At 44.2% G+C, this 24,532-nt stretch overlaps 1 long non-coding RNA gene across 3 annotated transcripts in view; it reads right to left on the reverse strand.

Annotated features, from left to right (window-relative positions):
- Positions 1-23,663, reverse strand: part of LOC142496540 (uncharacterized) — a 107,958-nt gene extending 84,295 nt beyond the window's left edge. Inside the window, exons 1-2 of one of the 3 annotated variants that reach the window (XR_012802043.1) lie at positions 23,010-23,663; positions 19,105-19,234 (exon numbers count right to left, since the gene is read on the reverse strand). This is a non-coding gene — a long non-coding RNA (uncharacterized LOC142496540). The remainder of the gene's footprint in view (positions 1-19,104; positions 19,235-23,009) is intronic. The other 2 variants (XR_012802044.1, XR_012802045.1) reach the window with 2 other exon arrangements.
- Between the last annotated feature and the right edge of the window lie 869 nt (positions 23,664-24,532).

Genomic DNA, 24,532 nt, shown 5'->3' on the forward strand with positions numbered 1-24,532 from the left:
CGGTGTTTGGGACGAGAGTACCATGCCCCACAAACACACATTAGAGGCTCTCGATCGTACACTTCAGGACCTCAGAGGCAATGAAACTGTTATGGGTGGAGTTTTTGTTTTATCAGGGGGTACTTCACATTAAGAAACTAAAAAATTAAATTATCCATTGATAAATCTCAGTATTTTTTTGCTTTCTTAGAATTTCTGAGCAACACCGAGTACTTTCCGCTTTCCATATTTTAGTTTCCAAATATAGGAGGATCTTATATACAGCACTCCTGCTTTTACAGTAATGTCTTAGCTGCCAGGGAGTTCTGGTGCGCAAATAATTGAGGGCTGTTCTGCCAGTGAAGGGGTTAATGTCCTCTATTGGGCTTATTTCTTTCACCTTCAGGATCAAACATTCACCAACAATGTACTTACTGCGTATAAAAGATATACAAACACGTTGATAAAGGACATATACTTTGTATAATTGATCCTTTCTGGGTAAATAAATAAACGCAGTAATACCCCCCATATTCTGTATTCGAGCCATGGCGCCCCCCGGATAGCTTCCTATCAAGCCGTAGGACCAACGTCATTTGGCAGCCATTTTTATTTCCCTTGAGGTTTAAATGGCAATAACGTGAGAACAAAACTAGAGACCGATTAATAGCTGTGCACTGAAGGCAAAGTAAACTGTGCTACAATTAAGATACTGTTGGTACTTTATTAAACTGAAGTAAAACATTCTTGGCAGACGCTGAATAGGTAAACGCTCGCCTCTATCTGTGAAAACGGTTACCTTGTGGTACTTGACACAATTCCAGCACATTATCATATGATCTGGCATACAGTGACCAATAACATGCGGTCAAAATGCTGTGTGTGCTTATTAATGTTATTGTTTATTCACAAGGTGCCAACATGTTCCACAGCTCCTTACAAATGGGCTCAAAAGATATTAACTTCTAAGATAATACAAATCTCTCTCTCTCTCTCTCTCTCTCTCTCTCTCTCTCTCTCTCTCTCTCTCTCTCTCTCTCTCTCTCTCTCTCTCTCTCTCTCTCTCTCCCTCTCCCCCTTTCCCCCTCTCCCCCTCTCCCTCTCCCATATCCTTGGCTACAGTGGAAGCACTGTATGCTAAGAGATAAAACTTATATTTTCATTTGCTTCTCTCTATAAACCAGTCTTAAAATCTGGTTACAAACTGTATTTATTATGATAGAGAAGCTGCCAAATGTGAAATCTCATGAACTATAAGAAGCTTACAGATATATAACACCTCAAACAATACAGAGGCAGAATTCAGTAGATTTCAATACATAATAATCCAGTCCTTGTTTTGATATGTACAGATCAGCAATCCAATATAACAATAAAGTGATATAAAAGAAGAGGTGCAGGGAAGCCAGAGGGACCCCTCAATCCCTAAAGTACATAGGAAATATAAATGTAGGTAGCCCACACTCACGGAGAAGCAAAGAACCACAGAAGCCAAACCGTGTGAAGCAAAATATAACTATTTTAGCTCATGATATCAACAGTAACTTGGAGCGAAGTGAATTAAATGAGACACCAGCACAATACATCAACACTGTGCTGAAACTGTGAGAACTCACCCAGAAACACCGAGAGCTCAGATACACAGGTGTACTTATCTGGGAGTTCCACGGAAACAAATAACCAAAAACATACAAATAAGGCTGGTATGTGGGAGTGGTACCCGCAGGGGGGCAACACAAGGGCAGAATGTAAACAAACCAAAAAAGGGGGAAAGGAAGGGAAATGTATCTAAACAATTTACAAAAACAACGCGACAAGGGGGGGGGGGGGCAACGTTTTGGTGGGAATAACCCCATTATTACGCCTGTTCCTCCAGGTTCTATACCACCGGAAGTACTTCCCCCACCACTGCACCGACCAGCAGAAACATAGGCAAACAACGTCAGAAAGGCAGAATAGCAGCAAGTGTAGCCACGTCGAGACAGGATAATGTCGGTCGTAATGCCGCTTGGGGGTGAAATGCCAGTCCTTGTTTTTGATCCAGTCCTTGTTTTGTTTGCACACATGCTGGTCTGATGTCAACTTGGGCACAATAGAATAAGAGCAGGAGAAAGCTTGCCCTGGATCTCTGTCACGAGCTGGCATGGAATAAGTTGGCAGGTGTGTGAGTGAATGTGCCACACTCCTCCCTAACGTCTTCTATTGACACTGAATTCATTGCAAGGTTAAACAAATGAGGTGCCAAGAACTGTGATACATTGACACGAGACCGTAATGCTTCTCAGAGTATCAGTTTAGTGCCACTGGTGCCTTGACGTGGCTGGTTGTCTGAGTCACCAATAGAAAATTGCAACATCATCTCATGATTCAACAGAGTGAATCCCTGCGCTTCTCCCATTGGGCTAACCATAAACGGGGAAATAAATATACAGTGAAACCTAAGTCTGTAAGACAAAGGAAACTTTTGGTTACATCCTTTGATCAAATGATGACAAGCCTGCTAACCAACGTCAAGGAAAGGCAGGTCCCTATGCTAAATGCATACAAATGTTCTGTGAAATATACCCTGAAGGGATTTATATACTAAGCATAAGCTTATGTAACTTAGTGCAGTTAAACGCTGGTATATAGCAGTAAAGATGCTTACATGTATGCGAGTAAAGTGAAAAGTGAATTTACATGGACCTTACTGGGAGATTATATACCTTGATCATCTCCTGATTCTTTTGGGGCTTTCTATTGGCTGTGTGGTACCGAACCCATGGCCATTTTGTTTTAGTTCGAAAAATGAATTCAGCAATTGGATCAGACGGGAGAAGCCGGTTATCAATGTTTCTTACCTCCAGTAGAGTCTGAGGTTTCACAACAGATAGACATTTGCATGCCACTACCCAGAATCCTTGTCTGCAGTTTAACCACTGTACAACATGTGACCATAGACTAAATTAAGGCTGGTGCTATGTGCTTTGCTGCCATGAGGAAATACTCACTGACACAGCCCCCTCGCCCCGCATGACTCACCCGGAGAACGACTCACTCTCCCACCTGCCCGACTGGATCGGCCGACTGACTTACCCAACTGACTCACCTTGAACCCGCCCGCACAACTGACTCAACCGCTCACCTTAAGGACTGACTGACTCACCCTCCTTGCCTCCTGCCCGAATGAGTGACTTACCTTCCTGACTGCCCAATCTCTCGAACAAGTGACTCACCCTGCTTCCCACATACTTAATTTTTGCCATACCCCAGAAACTGATACCCTGTGCAAATAAATCACTGAAAAATTCCGCCCGCTCCTCTCCTGTACTTGCTACTAGTTCCCTGTGTAGGAAGAGAAGTGGGACAGTATTCACCAGCACACCAGTATTAAGCAGCTGACCAGAGAGGGGAGAAACTGGTACCCACGGCTGCAATATTCCTTCTTCCTATGTGCTAATATATATATATATATATATATATATATATATATATATATATATATATATAGTGCAGGATAAATGAGTTCTTCAGTATTCAGGATACCTTTTTTATTGGACTAACAATTTATGTCATAGGACAAGCTTTCGAGAGTTATCCTCTCTTCTTCAGGTCGAGCAATACTGATATACAAAGGAATCTATGGCTAAAACAGTGTGTAAATATCTGTTGTTTTTTTTCCCTCTCTCCACACTGTTTTAGCCATAGATTCCTTTGTATATCAGTATTGCTTGACCTGAAGAAGAGAGGATAACTCTCGAAAGCTTGTCCTATGACATAAATTTTTAGTCCAATAAAAAAGGTATCACCGAAACATGAAGAACTAATTTATTCTGCACTATCGCAACTGGACTAACACGGCTATTTTCTGCTTTATATATATATATATATATATATATATAAAAAAGAAAAAAATATACAAAAGTGCGCAAAAGTACAATTCAACTTGAAAAAGATTATTTTTTAGATGTAATGGAGGCTACTACATACAATGTGTAGGACACACACGATGCCAAAATATATAAAAATATAACAAACAGCGCAAACCAATACAATGTGCTTAAAATAATAAACACTGTTGTAAATAAATAGTCCAAATGTCCAACTGTAGAGGATGAGGGTTTAGTATATCTAAAAATAAAGCGAAGAAGCCAATATGGTGAAGTAAGTATATTCAGGACTTTCACAGCATAAGCACTGATTCTACTTACAAGATAGTAGATAAAATAAGCATATCTGTAGGATTACAATCTTTCACCACAGCCCACGAAACTCTGGCGTAGTCAGATCCATCTCTCCAACAGACCAAACGCCGCTTGCTCTCAGGTGTCTTGCGGTGACTGCAATCAGGGTTCCTGCTCTCTCCTACTGCTGAATCCCATATGATTATCAGAATGATGTTTCTTTAGTGCTGTTAGTGTCCTTATGGAAATCGCTACTCCCAACCAGAAAGGTTTAATGAAAAAATGAAGTAAAAACTTCCAAACGCCTTTAAAAAGGCATATATAGAAGATCTATTTAAAATAAGACTTGATCACATAACTCTACGCGTTTCATCTAATTGACTTTATCAAGAGATATGTTTCCCTCTGTGTGAGAAACCTATATAGGAGGAACTGAGTCCTGGTTGAGGAGAAAAAAGACAGTGCATGACTCATAGTGTATCAAACAAAATGTAAGTGCTAAATTGCGAACAGGTAAGTATTGCACATACAAGATATTACTTTCATTCAGCCATTACATTGGGCATTGCAATACCCCTTTGGACAAAACATCTCTGGAAATCAGCAGCTGTAGGCATCTGCTGCGGTCCTATCCTGAGTCACCGAAGAAGGATCCTCATGAGACATCTGTGTGGGTCCTGGGTCCACAGCAAATAGCCTCCGGTGATAGTCCGTTAGTAAAGGGCGTAGGAGTGGAACTGCCAAAATATTGCAGGGAACTCCCAACACTGGCGGCGAAGAACGCCGAAGGTACTCCACGAGGCTACTGTGCTGCAGTCTGTGATGTCACAAGAACGCGTCGCTCTGGGAGCGGCATTCCGGTCTAAGGTCGTAGACTGAGTATTAAGCCGCAGAAACGGGAGACACTCACCAGGTTACGTTGGAGTGACAAATGGTAATAGTAATGCTTCCTACGCGGTTCGTGGTTAACCTACTTTATCAGGGAATATATTTATTCCTTGCAAAACCCTTGACATGCTGCCAGAAGAACACGAAAATTCCAGAACAATGGAACATTGCCATATTTATTCTCATCCACAATAAAGACAAAGAAGTCCTCAAGAACTACAGACCGGTCACTCTACTTCCAATCACTTACAAGTTTTTCACGAAGATACTTATCATCTGCAACAGACCCTGGACTTTGCCCAGCCTAGAGAACAAGCAGGATTTTGCAGTGGATACAACACAATGGACAACATCCAAGACGTACAATAAGTGATTTCCTGAAGTAATGAATACAATCTACCACTCGGTTTAGGATTCATAGATTACGAAAATGCTTTTCATTCTGTTTACACCTCAGCGGTCCCAGATGCATTAAGAAGACAAACTGTTGAAGCAGCGTACATTGATATTATAAAGAACATTTATGAGAAAGCCACAGCAACCATTAGATTACATAAAGGAACAGCAAGGGAGTGCGGCAGGGAGACACCAGGTCACCAAAGCTTTTCGCAGCAACACTAGAAGAATTGTTCAACACATTGCATTGGGAAGAAAAAAAAGAATCAAAATCCATGGTGAATACTTGAGTCAACTACGATTGCAGATGGCATTGCTATTCGGAGAACTCGCCAAAGCAAGAATGTGGGCTTCCATATGAATCTCAGCAAGACCAAAGTGATGTTCCACAAATGTGTCAACTCTGCAAATATTGAAATAAATGGAATAGAAGTAGAAGAAGTGGAAGACTATGTCTACCTTGCAGTGGCATAGCTAGAAATAACAGGGTCCCGGGCAAACATTTTTTCAGGGCCCCATTAAAAATCAATGTATTCTGTAGATTGAAAATGAAATATACCGCACACATATAAATATAGATTAAATATAAAATATAGATAACTTATCTATATGGGGACAGACATTTTTGCCGCCCCAGGCCCGGGCCTAATGGGACATCCGCCACTAGAAGAGCTATTGAATCTCATTGTGGATGGGTGCAGAGAGGTTCACACCCTCTACTTTACCATAACGTGGTACGTGCTCGGAACAAGGGGCTGTCACACGGATTGTGGCCGCTGGAGGGTGGGAGGCCAGGCTGTGCTGCTCCTCGGTTTCTACTGCTGCTTCCTGGTGGGGCCGGCCGCTCTACAGGGGGGGGGGGGAGCGGTTGGCTGCCCGGGCTATAGCTACGCCCCTGCTACATTGGCCGGCAAGCAACAATGGATTGGAACCTTTTGAATGAAATCAATATGAGAATGAAGATGGGATGGAGCGCATTTGGAAGGAATAAGACAATCTTTCAAGGGGACCTTCCACTGTCCCTCAAGAGGAAAGTTTTCAACCAGTGTATTCTGCCCGTGATCACGTATTTGAAACTTGAACTCTAAAAACGAAGATAATTCAGAAGGTTCAGACAAGTCAAAGAAGTATGGAGAGATGTATGCTGGGTACTACCCGAAGAGACATGAAAAAGAATGAATGGATTCAAGAGCAAACACAGGTCTGGAGATCATCACAAAGGTGAAGAAATAAAGCTAGCAGCGGGCCGGACATATCGCAGAAGAAATGATCATTGTTGGACAAAGATGGTCCTCGGCTGGATTCCAAGATAAATGAAAAGACTAAGACAACGACCAAAAATAAAATGGAAGGGTGAAATTAGAACATTTGTTGGAATAACATAGAGAAGACAGAATTGAAATCGGAGGACCTGGAAGATCATTGGGGAAGCCTTCATCCAGCAGTGGATCGACAAGGACTAAAGATGAAAATATATATAGATACACAGCATACCCCACATTAAGGTACGCAATGGGTCCAGAGCATGTAGGTAAAGTGAAGCACTACATTTTTTCCACTTATCGATGCTTCGGTACAGGTAAGGAGCCGATATTGCTGTTCAGGACTTGCTGACGCATGCGCGAGCTGCCGTTTGCATTTTGAGCGAGGGGAATCAGCGCGTCACTACTACGGCGGTCTGTAGGGCAGAATAAGTGTCCGTACTCGCGAAGCGAGCGTACGGACACAGGGATATGCTGCTATTGAAAATATGTCCTTATTCGCGAGTCTACTTAAAGTGAGCGTCCTTAAACCGGGGTATGTCTGTAATGTGCAGCTCTTTTGAATGATTAAGGGCCACACATGGTATGCATGAAGTATATAATTTTGCTTATCACTGCCGTAGGGAGCTTGAAATAATTTTTTGTGAATAAACATCTAAGGCCTCGGACACAGTACAGATGCGGGCGCGCGTGTGACGAGCACGTGATGTCATGCGCACCTGTACTTGCTGAGATCTGTGTCCTGAAGTGTTGGGTGATGGGGGGGGGGAGGAGGAGGCGTGGCGGGGGCGTGCCTGTGATGTCACATGAGCGGTTTGCCCTCATTGGCTGAACCACTCACGTGACCTAGCCGCCGTGCTGCAAATACAAACAATGTTGTCTCCTCTATTTTCTGTAGTGGTGCCTCTCTGTAGACATCCACATTGGAGTTCCTGTGTTTGTGTTCATCGCTCACGCTGTCTGAGGTACTATGGACAAGGCCTAAGATTGCACCATTGCTTCAATAGATAGTACAGGCATACCCAGGTTTAAGGACACTCAGTTTAAGTACACTCGGGAGTAAGTACATCTCGCTCAATAGACAAACGGCAGTTCACGCATGCGCCTGTCAGCACTTCCTGAACAGCAATACCAGCTCCCTACCTGTACCAAAGCTGTGCGCAAGCGAGGAGACTATAGAGCCTGTTACACATGTGTTATTTACATCAGTTATGCACGTATATGACGATTGCAGCACAGAACATGCATCAATAAGTGGGAAAAAGGTAGGGCTTCACTTTAAGTACATTTTCGCTTTACATACATGCTCCGGTCCCATTGCGTACGTTAATGCGGGGTATGCCTTTAATGGGTTTCAGTTCATTTTTAAAGAGTGGGTGGAGATTAAAGACTAGAACAGTGTTAGAGGTAATTTATTAATAATATACTGCCTATAATGATAATGCTTTCCAAGTTATCCCTGGTCTCGGTTATAATTGATTTACTATGCTCATAAAACACTGAGTAAAGTTCAGAGGGATTTACTATTAAAAAGTCTTACCACTTGCTTACTATAAATTGGTTTTAGTTGCCCGCGCTGGGAGAGGACCTCCCAACATGCGTATAATAACTCCACTTTTAATGAATTGCATGGATCTAACACCACTGGCACAGAGACACATGATATGGGCGAAAAATGATATAAATTATAAAATAAATAGTAATCAATATATCAAAACAAATGTAAATGTGCAGACGGCAATCACGTTTTTTTTTTTTTTTAATAATTCTCCATATTTCCACCACATTTGAATATTTATAAATTACTTTCTTCGTGTCCTAATATTATATGGGGAGGCAACAGCCCAAGCAGCCCTGATCCCTTTGCACCTTTGTGCATGTGTTAGGTCGAACTTTGGCTGACTGCTCTCTGACCTGCAGGGAGAGCTTAGCTCGTGCTACATGCAAACATATGTACAGACAACGGTCACTCTCATGGGAGAGACATTCAATATCCAGCCATGTGACGCTTGTTCCTTGAGCAATGAAATGTGTACCAAACATACAGATCCTCAGCAGTGAAGTGGCTGCATATAAAGAGGGGGGTGCTACTATGTATCGATGTCTCACAGCTGCAAAACTAGGCACAAAAGTAGGGCAAGGGAACGGTGCCAGATCGATTTCGGAAAATATCCCATTGCTTCCTATGGGGATTCCTTTTCTTTGATAAACCAGGTGCAGTGTGAATCCTGAAGTTTTGCACCATTCGTGTGTCAGCCATATGTTGTGCCCGCCTGGCACTGCAACGGTTATAATGAGGAGTTATATCAAGAATGTTCAGATCAAGGGCAAACTTTAAAACAGGCATACCCCGCATTAACGTACGCAATGAGACCGGAGCATGTATGTAACACAGGCATACCCCGCATTAACGTACGCAATGAGACCGGAGCATGTATGTAACACAGGCATACCCCGCATTAACGTACGCAATGAGACCGGAGCATGTATGTAACACAGGCATACCCCGCATTAACGTACGCAATGAGACCGGAGCATGTATGTAACACAGGCATACCCCGCATTAACGTACGCAATGAGACCGGAGCATGTATGTAACACAGGCATACCCCGCATTAACGTACGCAATGAGACCGGAGCATGTATGTAAAGCGAAAATGTACTTAAAGTGAAGCACTACCTTTTCCCCACTTATCGATGCATGTACTGTACTGAAATCATCATATATGTGCATAACTGATGTAAATAATGCATGTGTAACAGGCTCTATAGTCTCCCTGCTTGCGCACAGCTTCGGTGCAGGTAGGGAGCCGGTATTGCTGTTCAGGAAGTGCTGACAGGCGCATGCGTGAGCTGCCGTTTGCCTATTGGGCGATATGTCCTTACTCGCTAGTGTACTTAAACTGAGTGTCCTTAAGCCGGGGTCTGCCTGTAAAAAGGGAAATCTTTCTCGTACGTTCTCACTCGCACCTCTCTGTTCTGCAATCCCCCAGGTCCTGCTGACATGAGAAGTCCCGCTGCGGTGCTGCATTATGTAACGGTAATGTCATTGGAGGTAGCGATGGGCGCTGATGTTACCACCAAAATCCGTTTCGCAGCATAAAATCCGCCAACGGATTTGGGCCGTTTCAATTGGTTGCGGATTCATCAAACACCGCCGTTGGATACAACCCGGGGACGGATTTGTAGAATCCAAGCCGCGGATTCAGCAATCCATTGGTGGAGTCTGAACAACCCGCCACGTATATGCTGAATCCACGGATTGGATTCTACAAATCCGTCCATGGGTTGCGGAATCCGCGCAGCATATGGACAATAATAATGGCAAAAATCCGCAAAACGCCAATCGCCCTTTTTCAGATTGATCCGCTGAGATCCGTGGACCAAAGGAACCGGCCGATCCGCTGCGGATCCAGATCCTGATCCCGACCCAAATCCGCCCCCAAAATGTGCCCATCTCTAATTGAAGGGGGGCGGGGGATGCTTCAACCTTTCCAGTGCCGTGGTCTGGCGCCACCAGACTGGACCTCCCACGTCGTGGTTTTACATGATGCACCCAAGCCCCCAGATGCAGGAAATGTTTGGATCAGAACGGTCAGCTAGATCTGTACATAGAAAACGAGTAGGTGCCCACGATGTAACCTGGCACGTGATAAGAGCATCTCCCAAAATATTTATTAGTCACAGCAGGTCCTTTGGAAGCACAGCAGAAAGCAGCAATTAGATTTGAGTCAGGGACTCCCCCTGTGAAATGCCAGAAATAGCAGAATTCCCACATGTCTGCTTCTCTGCGGCTTGTAAATCTCTAAGGCAGCAACTGTGAGGGTGGAGAGAACAGTGGGAAAGCTTCTGGGATACATCATAGTTTGGAGAGAGTTACCCTCACCTCAATGGGGAGGTCCCCCCTTTTCAATCTGGGGTGGAGATTGCCCCCGACAAAATCCCGCAATCTCTTAGCTGTACAGGCAGTCCTCGGTTATCCGACAGAATGCGTTACTCAAAATGGCGTTGTAAAGCGAAACATTGTAAAGCGAAACACGTTTTCCCATAGGAACACTGTTTAAATGAAAGGTTCCGTTCCTGAAGGCATTTTGAATGCTAAAATACACAAAATATTTTACGCAGACAATAAGATATGCAGCACACACATAAATTATATAGTGCATATACTGTATTATATAAATAATATAACATAATATATAATATACTATAAAAATATAATATATAGTATAATATAGTATAATATATATATTATATACACATAAACAACTTTGCAAAGCGTCGTAAGAGCGTTGGATAAGCCGTTTTGGCATTGTAAAAATGAACATAGGTATGCATTGCATAGCGTTGGATAAGCCATTCGTTGTAAAGCGAAGCGTTGTAAAATGAGGACTGCCTGTATAGTGGACATTTTTTATTGGGAGTTTTCAGACAGAAACTACAAAGGTATGAGATAGGTGAACACCCTGCAATAAGAGCTGAGTTAATCTAAATATATGCATTTAATAAATATGTATTATTTGATACCATTTTTATGCCAAGCCGAACTCAGGAAGGCATTTTTTTTTGTATCACTGTTTCATGTGCATTTATACTGCTGAATAACTTCTTTACAAATATATGTTCTTGCAGCTATAATATAGGCGAACATAATTATATATATACGTAGGCTGCATAAGTATGACTTTGAATGAAGTATTTACACAAGTTCCTATTCATTTTTTTAGCATTTGGACTAAACATGTCTGTCATGTGGGAAAATAACATTAGACTTTGGGTAGATTTAAAATCCACAGGATCTATTGATCTTGCCTTCAAATACTTTCTGGGCAAGCTACCCGTCTATCTGAACAAGCTCCTCACCCCTACCACATGCAGCACTTATCATCTGAGATCTGATTCCAAAAAACTGTTCATGGTCCCAAGGTTCAGCAAAGTATCTGGCCGCTCCTCCTCTTACCGTGCACCCCAAAACTGGAACAACCTACCAGAGTATCTCACATCCACCACAAGTCTAATTCTTTCAAAACTACAGTTGTCTCACATTTTAATCTGGTCGGAAACTGTTACATACGCCTATAACATGTATTATCTTTAACTGTGCATGCAATGCCTTGTATATAATGTATATAAATAACCCTGTTGACTTATGTAACTATGTATGTGTAACCATGTATTATTTGTCATGTTAACTCTGTGCCCAGAACATACTTGAAAACGAGAGGTAACTCTCAATGTATCACTTCCTGGTAAAACATTTTATAAATAAATAAATGCATATGGGTGGTCAAGTTTTATATTAGGATTATTATTATTGCTGCTTGAATATTATTAACAGCAAACACCTCACAATATCTAAAGCTCTCAGGTGTACAAATAATCGGAAAAACTCCAACGGTTACTCATACTAAAAGCCAATAAATCTTTGAAATAGGCCACCATTTTGTCAGCCGCAACTATACTGAACTCTACTAATAAACCGTGTTTGTCCCCATGTATGTCTGGCATATACGCAGAATCCTGTGTGTTTGTCCCCATGTATGTCTGGCATATATATGCAGAATCCTGTGTGTTTGTCCCCATGTATGTCTGGCATATATACGCAGAATCCCCCACGTGTTTGTTGTGACCCAAAGTACAGTTTATATTAGGGGCGGCCACTCTGACTGGGAGTTGGAGCCTGAATTTACCTGTCTCATTTTCAAAGGGCCATAATAAGAAAATAATTATAATTAATACCTGTATACAGTGACACAGAGCAAAACCTGACCATGTTAATGTATACTGCCGCCAGGTTATGTTCTGTGTCAGGGTGTAATGCCGACTGGCTACATACTCTGTGTGAGTGTCTAGTGCTGTCAGGTTATACTCTGTGTGAGTGTGTAGTGCTGTCAGGTTATACTCTGTGTGAGTGTCTAGTGCTGTCAGGTTATACTCTGTGTGAGTGTGTAGTGCTGTCAGGTTATACTCTGTGTGAGTGTGTAGTGCTGTCAGGTTATACTCTGTGTGAGTGTGTAGTGCTGTCAGGTTATACTCTGTGTGAGTGTCTAGTGCTGTCAGGTTATACTCTGTGTGAGTGTCTAGTGCTGTCAGGTTATACTCTGTGTGAGTGTCTAGTGCTGTCAGGTTATACTCTGTGTGAGTGTCTAGTGCTGTCAGGTTACACTCTGTGTAAGTGTCTAGTGCTGTCAGGTTATACTCTGTGTGAGTGTGTAGTGCTGTCAGGTTATACTCTGTGTGAGTGTGTAGTGCTGTCAGGTTATACTCTGTGTGAGTGTGTAGTGCTGTCAGGTTATACTCTGTGTGAGTGTGTAGTGCTGTCAGGTTATACTCTGTGTGAGTGTGTAGTGCTGTCAGGTTATACTCTGTGTGAGTGTCTAGTGCTGTCAGGTTATACTCTGTGTGAGTGTCTAGTGCTGTCAGGTTATACTCTGTGTGAGTGTGTAGTGCTGTCAGGTTATACTCTGTGTGAGTGTGTAGTGCTGTCAGGTTATACTCTGTGTGAGTGTGTAGTGCTGTCAGGTTATACTCTGTGTGAGTGTGTAGTGCTGTCAGGTTATACTCTGTGTGAGTGTGTAGTGCTGTCAGGTTATACTCTGTGTGAGTGTGTAGTGCTGTCAGGTTATACTCTGTGTGAGTGTGTAGTGCTGTCAGGTTATACTCTGTGTGAGTGTGTAGTGCTGTCAGGTTATACTCTGTGTGAGTGTGTAGTGCTGTCAGGTTATACTCTGTGTGAGTGTGTAGTGCTGTCAGGTTATACTCTGTGTGAGTGTCTAGTGCTGTCAGGTTATACTCTGTGTGAGTGTCTAGTGCTGTCAGGTTATACTCTGTGTGAGTGTGTAGTGCTGTCAGGTTATACTCTGTGTGAGTGTCTAGTGCTGTCAGGTTATACTCTGTGTGAGTGTGTAGTGCTGTCAGGTTATACTCTGTGTGAGTGTGTAGTGCTGTCAGGTTATACTCTGTGTGAGTGTCTAGTGCTGTCAGGTTATACTCTGTGTGAGTGTGTAGTGCTGTCAGGTTATACTCTGTGTGAGTGTGTAGTGCTGTCAGGTTATACTCTGTGTGAGTGTGTAGTGCTGTCAGGTTATACTCTGTGTGAGTGTGTAGTGCTGTCAGGTTATACTCTGTGTGAGTGTGTAGTGCTGTCAGGTTATACTCTGTGTGAGTGTGTAGTGCTGTCAGGTTATACTCTGTGTGAGTGTCTAGTGCTGTCAGGTTATACTCTGTGTGAGTGTCTAGTGCTGTCAGGTTATACTCTGTGTGAGTGTGTAGTGCTGTCAGGTTATACTCTGTGTGAGTGTGTAGTGCTGTCAGGTTATACTCTGTGTGAGTGTGTAGTGCTGTCAGGTTATACTCTGTGTGAGTGTGTAGTGCTGTCAGGTTATACTCTGTGTGAGTGTGTAGTGCTGTCAGGTTATACTCTGTGTGAGTGTGTAGTGCTGTCAGGTTATACTCTGTGTGAGTGTGTAGTGCTGTCAGGTTATACTCTGTGTGAGTGTGTAGTGCTGTCAGGTTATACTCTGTGTGAGTGTGTAGTGCTGTCAGGTTATACTCTGTGTGAGTGTGTAGTGCTGTCAGGTTATACTCTGTGTGAGTGTCTAGTGCTGTCAGGTTATACTCTGTGTGAGTGTCTAGTGCTGTCAGGTTATACTCTGTGTGAGTGTGTAGTGCTGTCAGGTTATACTCTGTGTGAGTGTCTAGTGCTGTCAGGTTATACTCTGTGTGAGTGTGTAGTGCTGTCAGGTTATACTCTGTGTGAGTGTGTAGTGCTGTCAGGTTATACTCTGTGTGAGTGTCTAGTGCTGTCAGGTTATACTCTGTGTGAGTGTGTAGTGCTGTCAGGTTATACTCTGTGTGAGTGTGTAGTGCTGTCAGGTTATACTATGTGTGAGTGTGTAGTGCTGTCAGGTTATACTCTGTGTGAGTGTGTAGTGCTGTCAGGTTATACTCTGTGTGAGTGTGTAGTGCCGCCGGGTTATACTATGTGTGAGTGTCTAGTGCTGTCAGGTTATACTCTGTGTGAGTGTCTAGTGCTGTCAGGTTATACTCTGTGTGAGTGTGTAGTGCTGTCAGGTTATACTATGTGTGAGTGTCTAGTGCTGTCAGGTTATACTCTGTGTGAGTGTGTAGTGCTGTCAGGTTATACTCTGTGTGAGTGTGTAGTGCTGTCAGGTTATACTCTGTGTGAGTGTCTAGTGCTGTCAGGTTATACTCTGTGTGAGTGTGTAGTGCTGTCAGGTTATACTCTGTGTGAGTGTGTAGTGCTGTCAGGTTATACTCTGTGTGAGTGTGTAATGCTGTCAGGTTATACTCTGTGTGAGTGTGTAGTGCTGTCAGGTTACACTCTGTGTGAGTGTGTAGTGCTGTCAGGTTATACTCTGTGTGAGTGTGTAGTGCTGTCAGGTTATACTCTGTGTGAGTGTGTAGTGCTGTCAGGTTATACTCTGTGTGAGTGTCTAGTGCTGTCAGGTTATACTCTGTGTGAGTGTCTAGTGCTGTCAGGTTATACTCTGTGTGAGTGTGTAGTGCTGTCAGGTTATACTCTGTGTGAGTGTGTAATGCTGTCAGGTTATACTCTGTGTGAGTGTGTAGTGCTGTCAGGTTATACTCTGTGTGAGTGTGTAGTGCTGTCAGGTTATACTCTGTGTGAGTGTGTAGTGCTGTCAGGTTATACTCTGTGTGAGTGTGTAGTGCTGTCAGGTTATACTCTGTGTGAGTGTCTAGTGCTGTCAGGTTATACTCTGTGTGAGTGTCTAGTGCTGTCAGGTTATACTCTGTGTGAGTGTGTAGTGCTGTCAGGTTATACTCTGTGTGAGTGTGTAGTGCTGTCAGGTTATACTCTGTGTGAGTGTCTAGTGCTGTCAGGTTATACTCTGTGTGAGTGTGTAGTGCTGTCAGGTTATACTATGTGTGAGTGTCTAGTGCTGTCAGGTTATACTCTGTGTGAGTGTGTAGTGCTGTCAGGTTATACTCTGTGTGAGTGTGTAGTGCTGTCAGGTTATACTCTGTGTGAGTGTGTAGTGCTGTCAGGTTATACTCTGTGTGAGTGTCTAGTGCTGTCAGGTTATACTCTGTGTGAGTGTCTAGTGCTGTCAGGTTATACTCTGTGTGAGTGTGTAGTGCTGTCAGGTTATATTCTGTGTGAGTGTCTAGTGCTGTCAGGTTATACTCTGTGTGAGTGTGTAGTGCTGTCAGGTTATACTCTGTGTGAGTGTGTAGTGCTGTCAGGTTATACTCTGTGTGAGTGTGTAATGCTGTCAGGTTATACTCTGTGTGAGTGTGTAGTGCTGTCAGGTTATACTCTGTGTGAGTGTCTAGTGCTGTCAGGTTATACTCTGTGTGAGTGTGTAGTGCTGTCAGGTTATACTCTGTGTGAGTGTGTAGTGCTGTCAGGTTATACTCTGTGTGAGTGTGTTGTGCTGTCAGGTTATACTCTGTGTGAGTGTGTAGTGCTGTCAGGTTATACTCTGTGTGAGTGTGTAGTGCTGTCAGGTTATACTCTGTGTGAGTGTGTAGTGCTGTCAGGTTATACTCTGTGTGAGTGTGTAGTGCTGTCAGGTTATACTCTGTGTGAGTGTGTAGTGCTGTCAGGTTATACTCTGTGTGAGTGTCTAGTGCTGTCAGGTTATACTCTGTGTGAGTGTGTAGTGCTGTCAGGTTATACTCTGTGTGAGTGTGTAGTGCTGTCAGGTTATACTCTGTGTGAGTGTGTAGTGCTGTCAGGTTATACTCTGTGTGAGTGTGTAATTCTGTCAGGTTATACTCTGTGTGAGTGTGTAGTGCTGTCAGGTTATACTCTGTGTGAGTGTGTAGTGCTGTCAGGTTATACTCTGTGTGAGTGTGTAGTGCTGTCAGGTTATACTCTGTGTGAGTGTGTAGTGCTGTCAGGTTATACTCTGTGTGAGTGTGTAGTGCTGTCAGGTTATACTCTGTGTGAGTGTGTAGTGCTGTCAGGTTATACTCTGTGTGAGTGTGTAGTGCTGTCAGGTTATACTCTGTGTGAGTGTGTAATGCTGTCAGGTTATACTCTGTGTGAGTGTGTAGTGCTGTCAGGTTATACTCTGTGTGAGTGTGTAGTGCTGTCAGGTTATACTCTGTGTGAGTGTGTAGTGCTGTCAGGTTATACTCTGTGTGAGTGTGTAGTGCTGTCAGGTTATACTCTGTGTGAGTGTGTAGTGCTGTCAGGTTATACTCTGTGTGAGTGTCTAGTGCTGTCAGGTTATACTCTGTGTGAGTGTGTAGTGCTGTCAGGTTATACTCTGTGTGAGTGTGTAGTGCTGTCAGGTTATACTCTGTGTGAGTGTGTAGTGCTGTCAGGTTATACTCTGTGTGAGTGTGTAGTGCTGTCAGGTTATACTCTGTGTGAGTGTCTAGTGCTGTCAGGTTATACTCTGTGTGAGTGTGTAGTGCTGTCAGGTTATACACTGTGTGAGTGTCTAGTGCTGTCAGGTTATACTCTGTGTGAGTGTGTAGTGCTGTCAGGTTATACTCTGTGTGAGTGTCTAGTGCTGTCAGGTTATACTCTGTGTGAGTGTGTAGTGCTGTCAGGTTATTATATGCTATAGCAGGGATGCACAATCTTTTCCCCCTACGCCCCGCTGCCTGCTCTCCTCCCGTGCTTGTGCCCCCCCCCCCTTCCCCTGCTCGGCGCCGGCGTCAATTGACGCCACGGGGTCACGTGACGTCACATTGCCATGGAAGAGCGGCATCACGTGACCCCGCTGCGTCATTTGACGTCGGGTTACCATGACGACACGTCGCTGGAAGCCAAGGTGTGTTAGTTACAGAGGCCTCGCGCGGTCCTCCTGCATTAAAATTAAATGCCTTGGGGGAGAGCGCAGGACCTCCATAACTGCTGCGGCCCTCACTCCCCAGAAAATCTCGGGGGCGCGCCCCCAGTTTGCACATCCCTACTATATAGTGCGGAGTATAACTTGACGGCACTATACACTGGCAGAGTATGTAGCCAGCGGCACTAGGAGCTCTCAGCAGACAGGGTGTATAGTCTCTGTTCCCTGTGCTGCTTGGGAGCCTACCAGGTACTGCTGGTCCATAGGAGCTCAGGAGAGAAGCTGGTTACGGGGCACTCTGGCTTCTCCTCTTCCATGTCTCCACAGCCGCACATAAAGCACGGAAGGGCCACATGCTGCCATTGGGCCACATGCTGCCATTGGCCACCCCTGGTTTACACGGTTGTAAAAGAAAGTCTCAGCTAGCTCAGTGGACTAGCAAAGCCACCAACATCTTGGGGACTGTGTATTAAAGTCTTCTGTCTGCAAATCGCAGGCCAAACAAACAGCACGAGAATGTACCAAGCCTTAATATTCCCATTGAAACCTATGGGATTGTGTTGTTTGAAAAATCTGCTGCAGTATTTTCCCACCCGTTTTGCAGCCGGGGGACTGGGATAAATGCCCCCCATTGTTTTTCATCCTGCCGGATTTCTATATCTCTACTTCCGGTTTATTGGCTCAACGTCTAACCCTTTTGTAGCAAACTGTACAAATGGTGCCGGAGGAAGTGATGGATACAATTATATATTTATTGAGTGTACAGTTGCTTTTAGAGATTACAAAGCAACATTGCCATCCTATGGAGGCCTGCAATGTGCTGATAATTGTGGAGATTAAGTAAGAACTATGTAGGTTATGCCGGCAGAATTGTACAGCACTGCAATGTTATAGAACAAAGAAACGCTTGTAGTTAATTGCACTTTTTTAGAATGAGTACTTCAGTATTAGGGGATCCCTTTTTTATTTGGAGTAACAATTGATATTTTAGGACACGCTTGCGAGAGTTCTCCTCTCTTCCTCTGGTCAGCAATTCTGATTTACTGAATCTGTTATGAGTTTAACACAGCGGTCCTACATCAGGGGTGGGAGACTCCAGTTCTCAAGGGCCACCAACAGGTCACAATTTCAGGATATCCCTGCTTCAGCACTGGTGGTTCAATCACTGGTGCAGTCTTCGACTGAACCACCTGTGCTGAAGCAGGGATATCCTGAAAACCTGAGCTGTTGATGGCCTTTGAGGGCTGGAGTTGGCCACTCCTGCATAACATGCTCACCACATTTCTCACTATCCCTTTCATGTATTGCCCTGTCTGCTTATTTACTATCCCAAAGTATCTGGCCGTTCCTCCTCTTACCATGCACCCCAAAACTGGAACAACCAACCGGAGACTCTCACAGCCCCCACCAGTCTAAATTCTTTCAAAACTAAAGCTGTCTCACATTTTAATCTGGTCGGTAACTGTTACATACGCCTATAATATATATTATCTCTAACTGTGCATGAAATGCCTTGTATATAATGTATAACACTGTTCACTGTATTTCTACCATGTATTATTTGTCATCATAACGCTGTTCCCAGGACATACTTGAAAACGAGAGGTAACTTAATGTATTACTTACTGGTAAAACATTGTATAAATAAATAAATCTGCTCTGCAATTGCTTCTCCACCTCCCCTGCACTGGATTGTTATCTTGGATTTGACACCTGTGTTAGGCTCGTGGAATCTCTGTAAATCAGGATTGCTGACCTGCGGAAGAGAGAGAACTCTTGAAATCTTGTCTAATAGTATCAATTGTTACTCCAAGTAAATACTCAAGTACTTATTTTCTCTGCACTATCCCAACTGGACTAACACACGGCTATTTCTACTTAATTCACTTTTTAGCAATAGCGTAACCCCTTTGGTGCTCTGCAATGTGATCCGGGCTTCTCTAACAAAGGGATGTGTCCACTGTAGCATTGGTTATGGGTCACTGCTTAGGTGAAATTGTCCCTTTCCTCTGTTTATTGCTGGGCCTGTGTTTATTTACTGACCCTCTGATTCCACCTTCCCTTTCCTTAGATTGCCATCTTGGTTTTTGCACTTGTGTGAGCCAGTACTGCATGATGTGCTTGTCCTCAAACATCTATTGTCAGTGCAAATAAAAAAGGTATCGTCTAAGACTGAAATACTCATTCACTTTGCACTATCGCAAATGAACAAAACACAGCTACTTCCATTTAACTTGCTCCGGTCAAATGGTTGTAGCTTAAGCCAGAGGTTCTCAACTCCAGTCCTCAAGCCCCCCCAACAGGTCAGGTTTTCAGGATATCCCTGCTTCAGCACAGATGCCTCAATCAGTCCCTGTTTCAGCACAGGTGGCTCAATCAGTGGCTCAGTCGAAGAATGAGCCACTGATTGAGCCACCTGTGCTGAAGCAGGGACTGATTGAGCCAGCTGTGCTGAAGCAGGGATATCCTGGAAACGTGAACTGTTGGGTCAAGGACTGGCATTGCCCACCACTGACTTAAGCCAATGTCATATTTTAATTTGTCTTGTGTGTCAAATTGTAGTGCTAAAAAGTAACACAAACCTACACAAAATGTTTGCAATTAATTGTGATGCATTGCATCATGTTCTATACCTGACAGGTACAATTTAAAGCAACCAGAATTATGTCTATTTTTTTTTTCATATACAACTAGTATTATTAAATATCCGTTATTAGTGTAATGTTATTTATTTTTGTTTCAATTTTTTTATTGTTTTTTGAGAGAATGACATCATATAACAAGTTTTAACATACATCTGTTACAACTTCACAATTTACACAAAGAAGAAATATTAAACATTATATTACAACATAAATAATACTCTTGTTGTCTTCTTTTCTTATACATTAACTTACATCTGTTGAATTCTACAAAACTTTTGTTATTTTTAAAATTTTAAGGGTACCAATGGAAGCTACACACAACTCCAATAAATATAAAGGAAAGGAAATAAAAATCTCTCCTTCTCTCCCTCTCTCCCTCTCTCCCTCTCTCCCTCTCTCCCTCTCTCCCTCTCTCCCTCTCTCCCTCTCTCCCTCTCTCCCTAACCCCCTTTCCTCCTTTCTCTCTCCTCTTTCTACTTTTCTTTGGAGCAGAATAATAATCTTTTTGGCGTACACACCATTTATATCTAATCCTAAAGCAGTCAATTTCTGTGCTCCCAAAACAAAAAGGAATATAAATATATATATATATATATATATATATATATATATATTTTTTTTTAAGCCAATGGTGTAGATTAAGAATTGTCAGGTTAGTACACAGGCGCGCACAGAAGGCACACACAGGGGCACACAGAAGGCACACACAGGGGCACACAGAAGGCACACATAGGGGTACACAGACACAATTTAATATTAAATTAATCAGGGCCAATTTTTTTCTATTGGTTGCAATGTGGTGCAGGCCTCTGTGTTAAATCATATTCTGGCATTAGACCCTCCTGGTTTCTGTTTTCACAGCTCTTTCTCTCGAAATAGCTTTACATCTTCCCTGAATTGCTATGCAGTTCTGCTCACCATATGGGTGTGCAGGGTACATCTGTCCAGTTTTAATGTCACCCATCTGCCTCTATTGCTCATAGTTTCCTTTTGGCTTTTGCCTGGCATCACTTCACATTCATCCATTGGAACTCTGATGCCACCTGGTGGATTTGCTTTGGTACTGCACCTTTGTCATATCTGTAAAGGGGCCAATGTATTGTGTAACTGTCATTTACTTTTACAGAGAAATTAAATCCCTTTTAAACTAAAAATATTACTTATTTCCTGAGAAAATACATTTGTTAAAGTGGAAATCCAAGCAGCTTAAAACATTTAAAAAAAATAAATAATGTTTTTTTTTGTTTTTTTTTAATTTGCAGCTTTTGATTATTTTTATTGAAAAATAATTACCTAAGCTACAGATTGATTGATTCCCCTGTGATCAATCAGCAACAATCCTGCTTCCCAGGGTTCACTAAATAGCTGCCTTTCAGTTCCAATCAACCCTTCAGTCAGTGTAACTCAGCAGCTACAATGTATTCTTATATTACTAAGGTAACATTATCTATTGTTACAGTTTGCAGCTCAATATTGGCAACAAATTATCACAAACAGGAAAGTGTTGCAAAAATCTTGCACTGCTGGGGAGGTGGGCTAAACCTGCTATAGAAATCAAAGGATGCTCAGTATATTAAAAGTCATTAAAATGGCATTAAGAGTTTAATAATAAAAAAAATGCAGTAATTATTATCTAATACTACAGAGCTAATTTTTTTTTAAGCGCACATAGGATTGGATTGCCCACGTTTTGTGACATTCATGCTTATCGCACCCTTTTTGTTCTACATGTTTACGTTATGGTAAATGATGGCATAACAACTCGTTAAAAAAACAAAGAAGAAAAAGAAAAGAACAAACTACCTGTAGGTTTTAGGATCCACAATAAAATGTTCAAGATTGCAAATGTTATTTACAAATACTTCTACTTGTCTACATTTTATAAAGTACTAGCTGAGAGACCCGGCGTTGCCCGGGATGTAATGTTCCCGTTCCTCTCTCTCCTCCCCCTCTCTCTGTTTGTCCCCCATTCACATCAATCCAGTCCCCCCCCTCCCTCCCTCCTTTACAGCTTCATGTAGCGTGTGTGCGTCAGTCACTGTGTGTTTGCTCGCGCGTCAGTGAGTCTGAGGCAGAAACACAAACACACACAGACTGACTGACGCACACACAGTCAGTGTGTGCCTCAGTCAGTGTGTGCGTGCGTCAGTCAGGCTTTGTGTGCGCGTCAGTCAGTGTGTGCGTGCGTGCGGCAGTCAGTCAGTGTGTGCGCGCGGGGCGTCAAAGGCAGGGGGGGGCGTCAAAGGCAGGGGGGGCGTCAAAGGCAGGGGGGGGCGTCAAAGGGAGGGGGGGGGTGTCAAAGGGAGGGGGGGGGCGTCAAAGGGAGGGGGGGGGGCGTCAAAGGGAGGGGGGGGGGGCGTCAAAGGGAGGGGGGGGGGGGCGTCAAAGGGAGGGGGGGGGGGCGTCAAAGGGAGGGGGGGGGGCGCCTCAAAGGCATGGATTCCTCCCCCTGCATGAGGGGGGACGCAGTGGACAGGAGGGGGGACGCAGTGGACAGGAGGGGGGGGCAGTGGACAGGAGGGGGGGGCAGTGGACAGGAGGGGGGGGCAGTGGACAGGAGGGGGGGGCAGTGGACAGGAGGGGGGGCAGTGGACAGGAGGGGGGGGCAGTGGACAGGAGGGGGGGGCAGTGGACAGGAGGGGGGGGGCAGTGGATAGGAGGGGGGGGCAGTGGATAGGAGGGGGGGCAGTGGACAGGAGGGGGGGGCAGTGGACAGGAGGGGGGGGCAGTGGACAGTGACACACACACACACACACACACACACACACACACACACACACATACACACACATACACACACACATACACACACACACACACACACACCTCAGTTGATGCGCCCTTTCTCAGTTCCGTTTGGCGCCGGAGGTGGGGAGCGACACCTACCTGTACTTCCGTGCGCCGCCACCGTCTGACTCGGCGCCGCGAGGGAGGAAGGGGGTCCGCCATCTTACGCGCCGCGTGGCAGCTGCGGGAAGCGAGGTGATTTGGAGCGGGGAGAGGTGATTTGGAGCGGGGAGAGGTGATTTGGAGCGGGGAGAGGTGATTTGGAGCGGGGAGAGGTGATTTGGAGCGGTGAGGGGGGAGAGGTGATGCCGCTGGGGAGGGGGAAAGGTGATTTGGAGCGGGGAGGGGGAAGAGGTGATGCCGCTGGGGAGGGGGAAGAGGTGATGCCGCTGGGGAGGGGGAAGAGGTGATTTGGAGCGGGGAGAGGTGATTTGGAGCGGGGAGAGGTGATTTGGAGCGGGGAGAGGTGATTTGGAGCGGGGAGAGAGGTGATGCCGCTGGGGAGGGGAGAGAGGTGATTTGGAGCGGGGAGAGAGGTGATTTGGAGCGGGGAGAGAGGTGATTTGGAGCGGGGAGAGAGGTGATTTGGAGCGGGGAGAGAGGTGATTTGGAGCGGGGAGAGAGGTGATTTGGAGCGGGGAGAGAGGTGTGTGTGTGTGTGTGTGTGTGTGTGTGTGTGTTTTATTTATTTTTTTGGACCTTTGGCCCGTCACTCCGCCTCAGGCCAATGAGAGGTGTGGGGGGCGGGCCAAGGGGGTGGTGTGAGTGTGTGAGGCCAATGAGAGGTGTGCGGGGGCCAAGGGACCAATGAGAGGGACACCGGACATCCAGACAGGCAGGCAAACATACAGTGCTTTCACTAATATAGTATAAGATCAGCCACTTAAGTGGCCCCATTACACACAGTTGACACAACTTATGATTTATTTATTTATAAAATATTTTACCAGGAAGTAATACATTGAGAGTTACCTCTCGTTTTCAAGTATGTCCCGGGCACAGAGTTAAGACAAATAATACAAGGTTACAAATACAGTTACATAAATGAAAAGGGTCTACATTATATACAAGACATTGCAGGCACAGTTAAAGATAATATATATTATGGGCGTATGAAACAGTTACAGACCAGATTAAAATGTGTGACAGCCTTAGATTTGAAAGAACTTAAACTGGTGGTGGATGTGAGAGTCTCTGGTAGGTTGTTCCAGTTTTGGGGTGCACGGTAAGAGAAGGAGGAACGGCCGGATACTTTGTTGAGCCTTGGGACCATGAACAGTCTTTTGGAGTCTGATCTCAGGTGATAGGTGCTGCATTTGGTAGGGGTGAGGAGCTTGTTCAGGTAGCTGGGTAGCCTGCCCATAAAGAATTTGAAGGCAAGACAGGAAAGGTGAACTTTGCGCCTAGACTCGAGTGATGACCAATCTAGTTCTTTGAGCATTTTGCAGTGATGTGTGTTATAGTTGCATAGGAGAACAAAACGACAAATTGAATTGTATAGGGTGTCAAGTTTGCCAAGGTGGGTTTGAGGTGCCGAGCCATATACTATATCTCCATAGTCAATAATTGGCATTAGCATCTGCTGTGCGATACGTTTTCTGACCAGGAGACTTAGGGAGGAT

Source organism: Ascaphus truei, chromosome 6, assembly GCF_040206685.1.
Source record: "Ascaphus truei isolate aAscTru1 chromosome 6, aAscTru1.hap1, whole genome shotgun sequence".
NCBI lineage: Eukaryota > Metazoa > Chordata > Amphibia > Anura > Ascaphidae > Ascaphus > Ascaphus truei.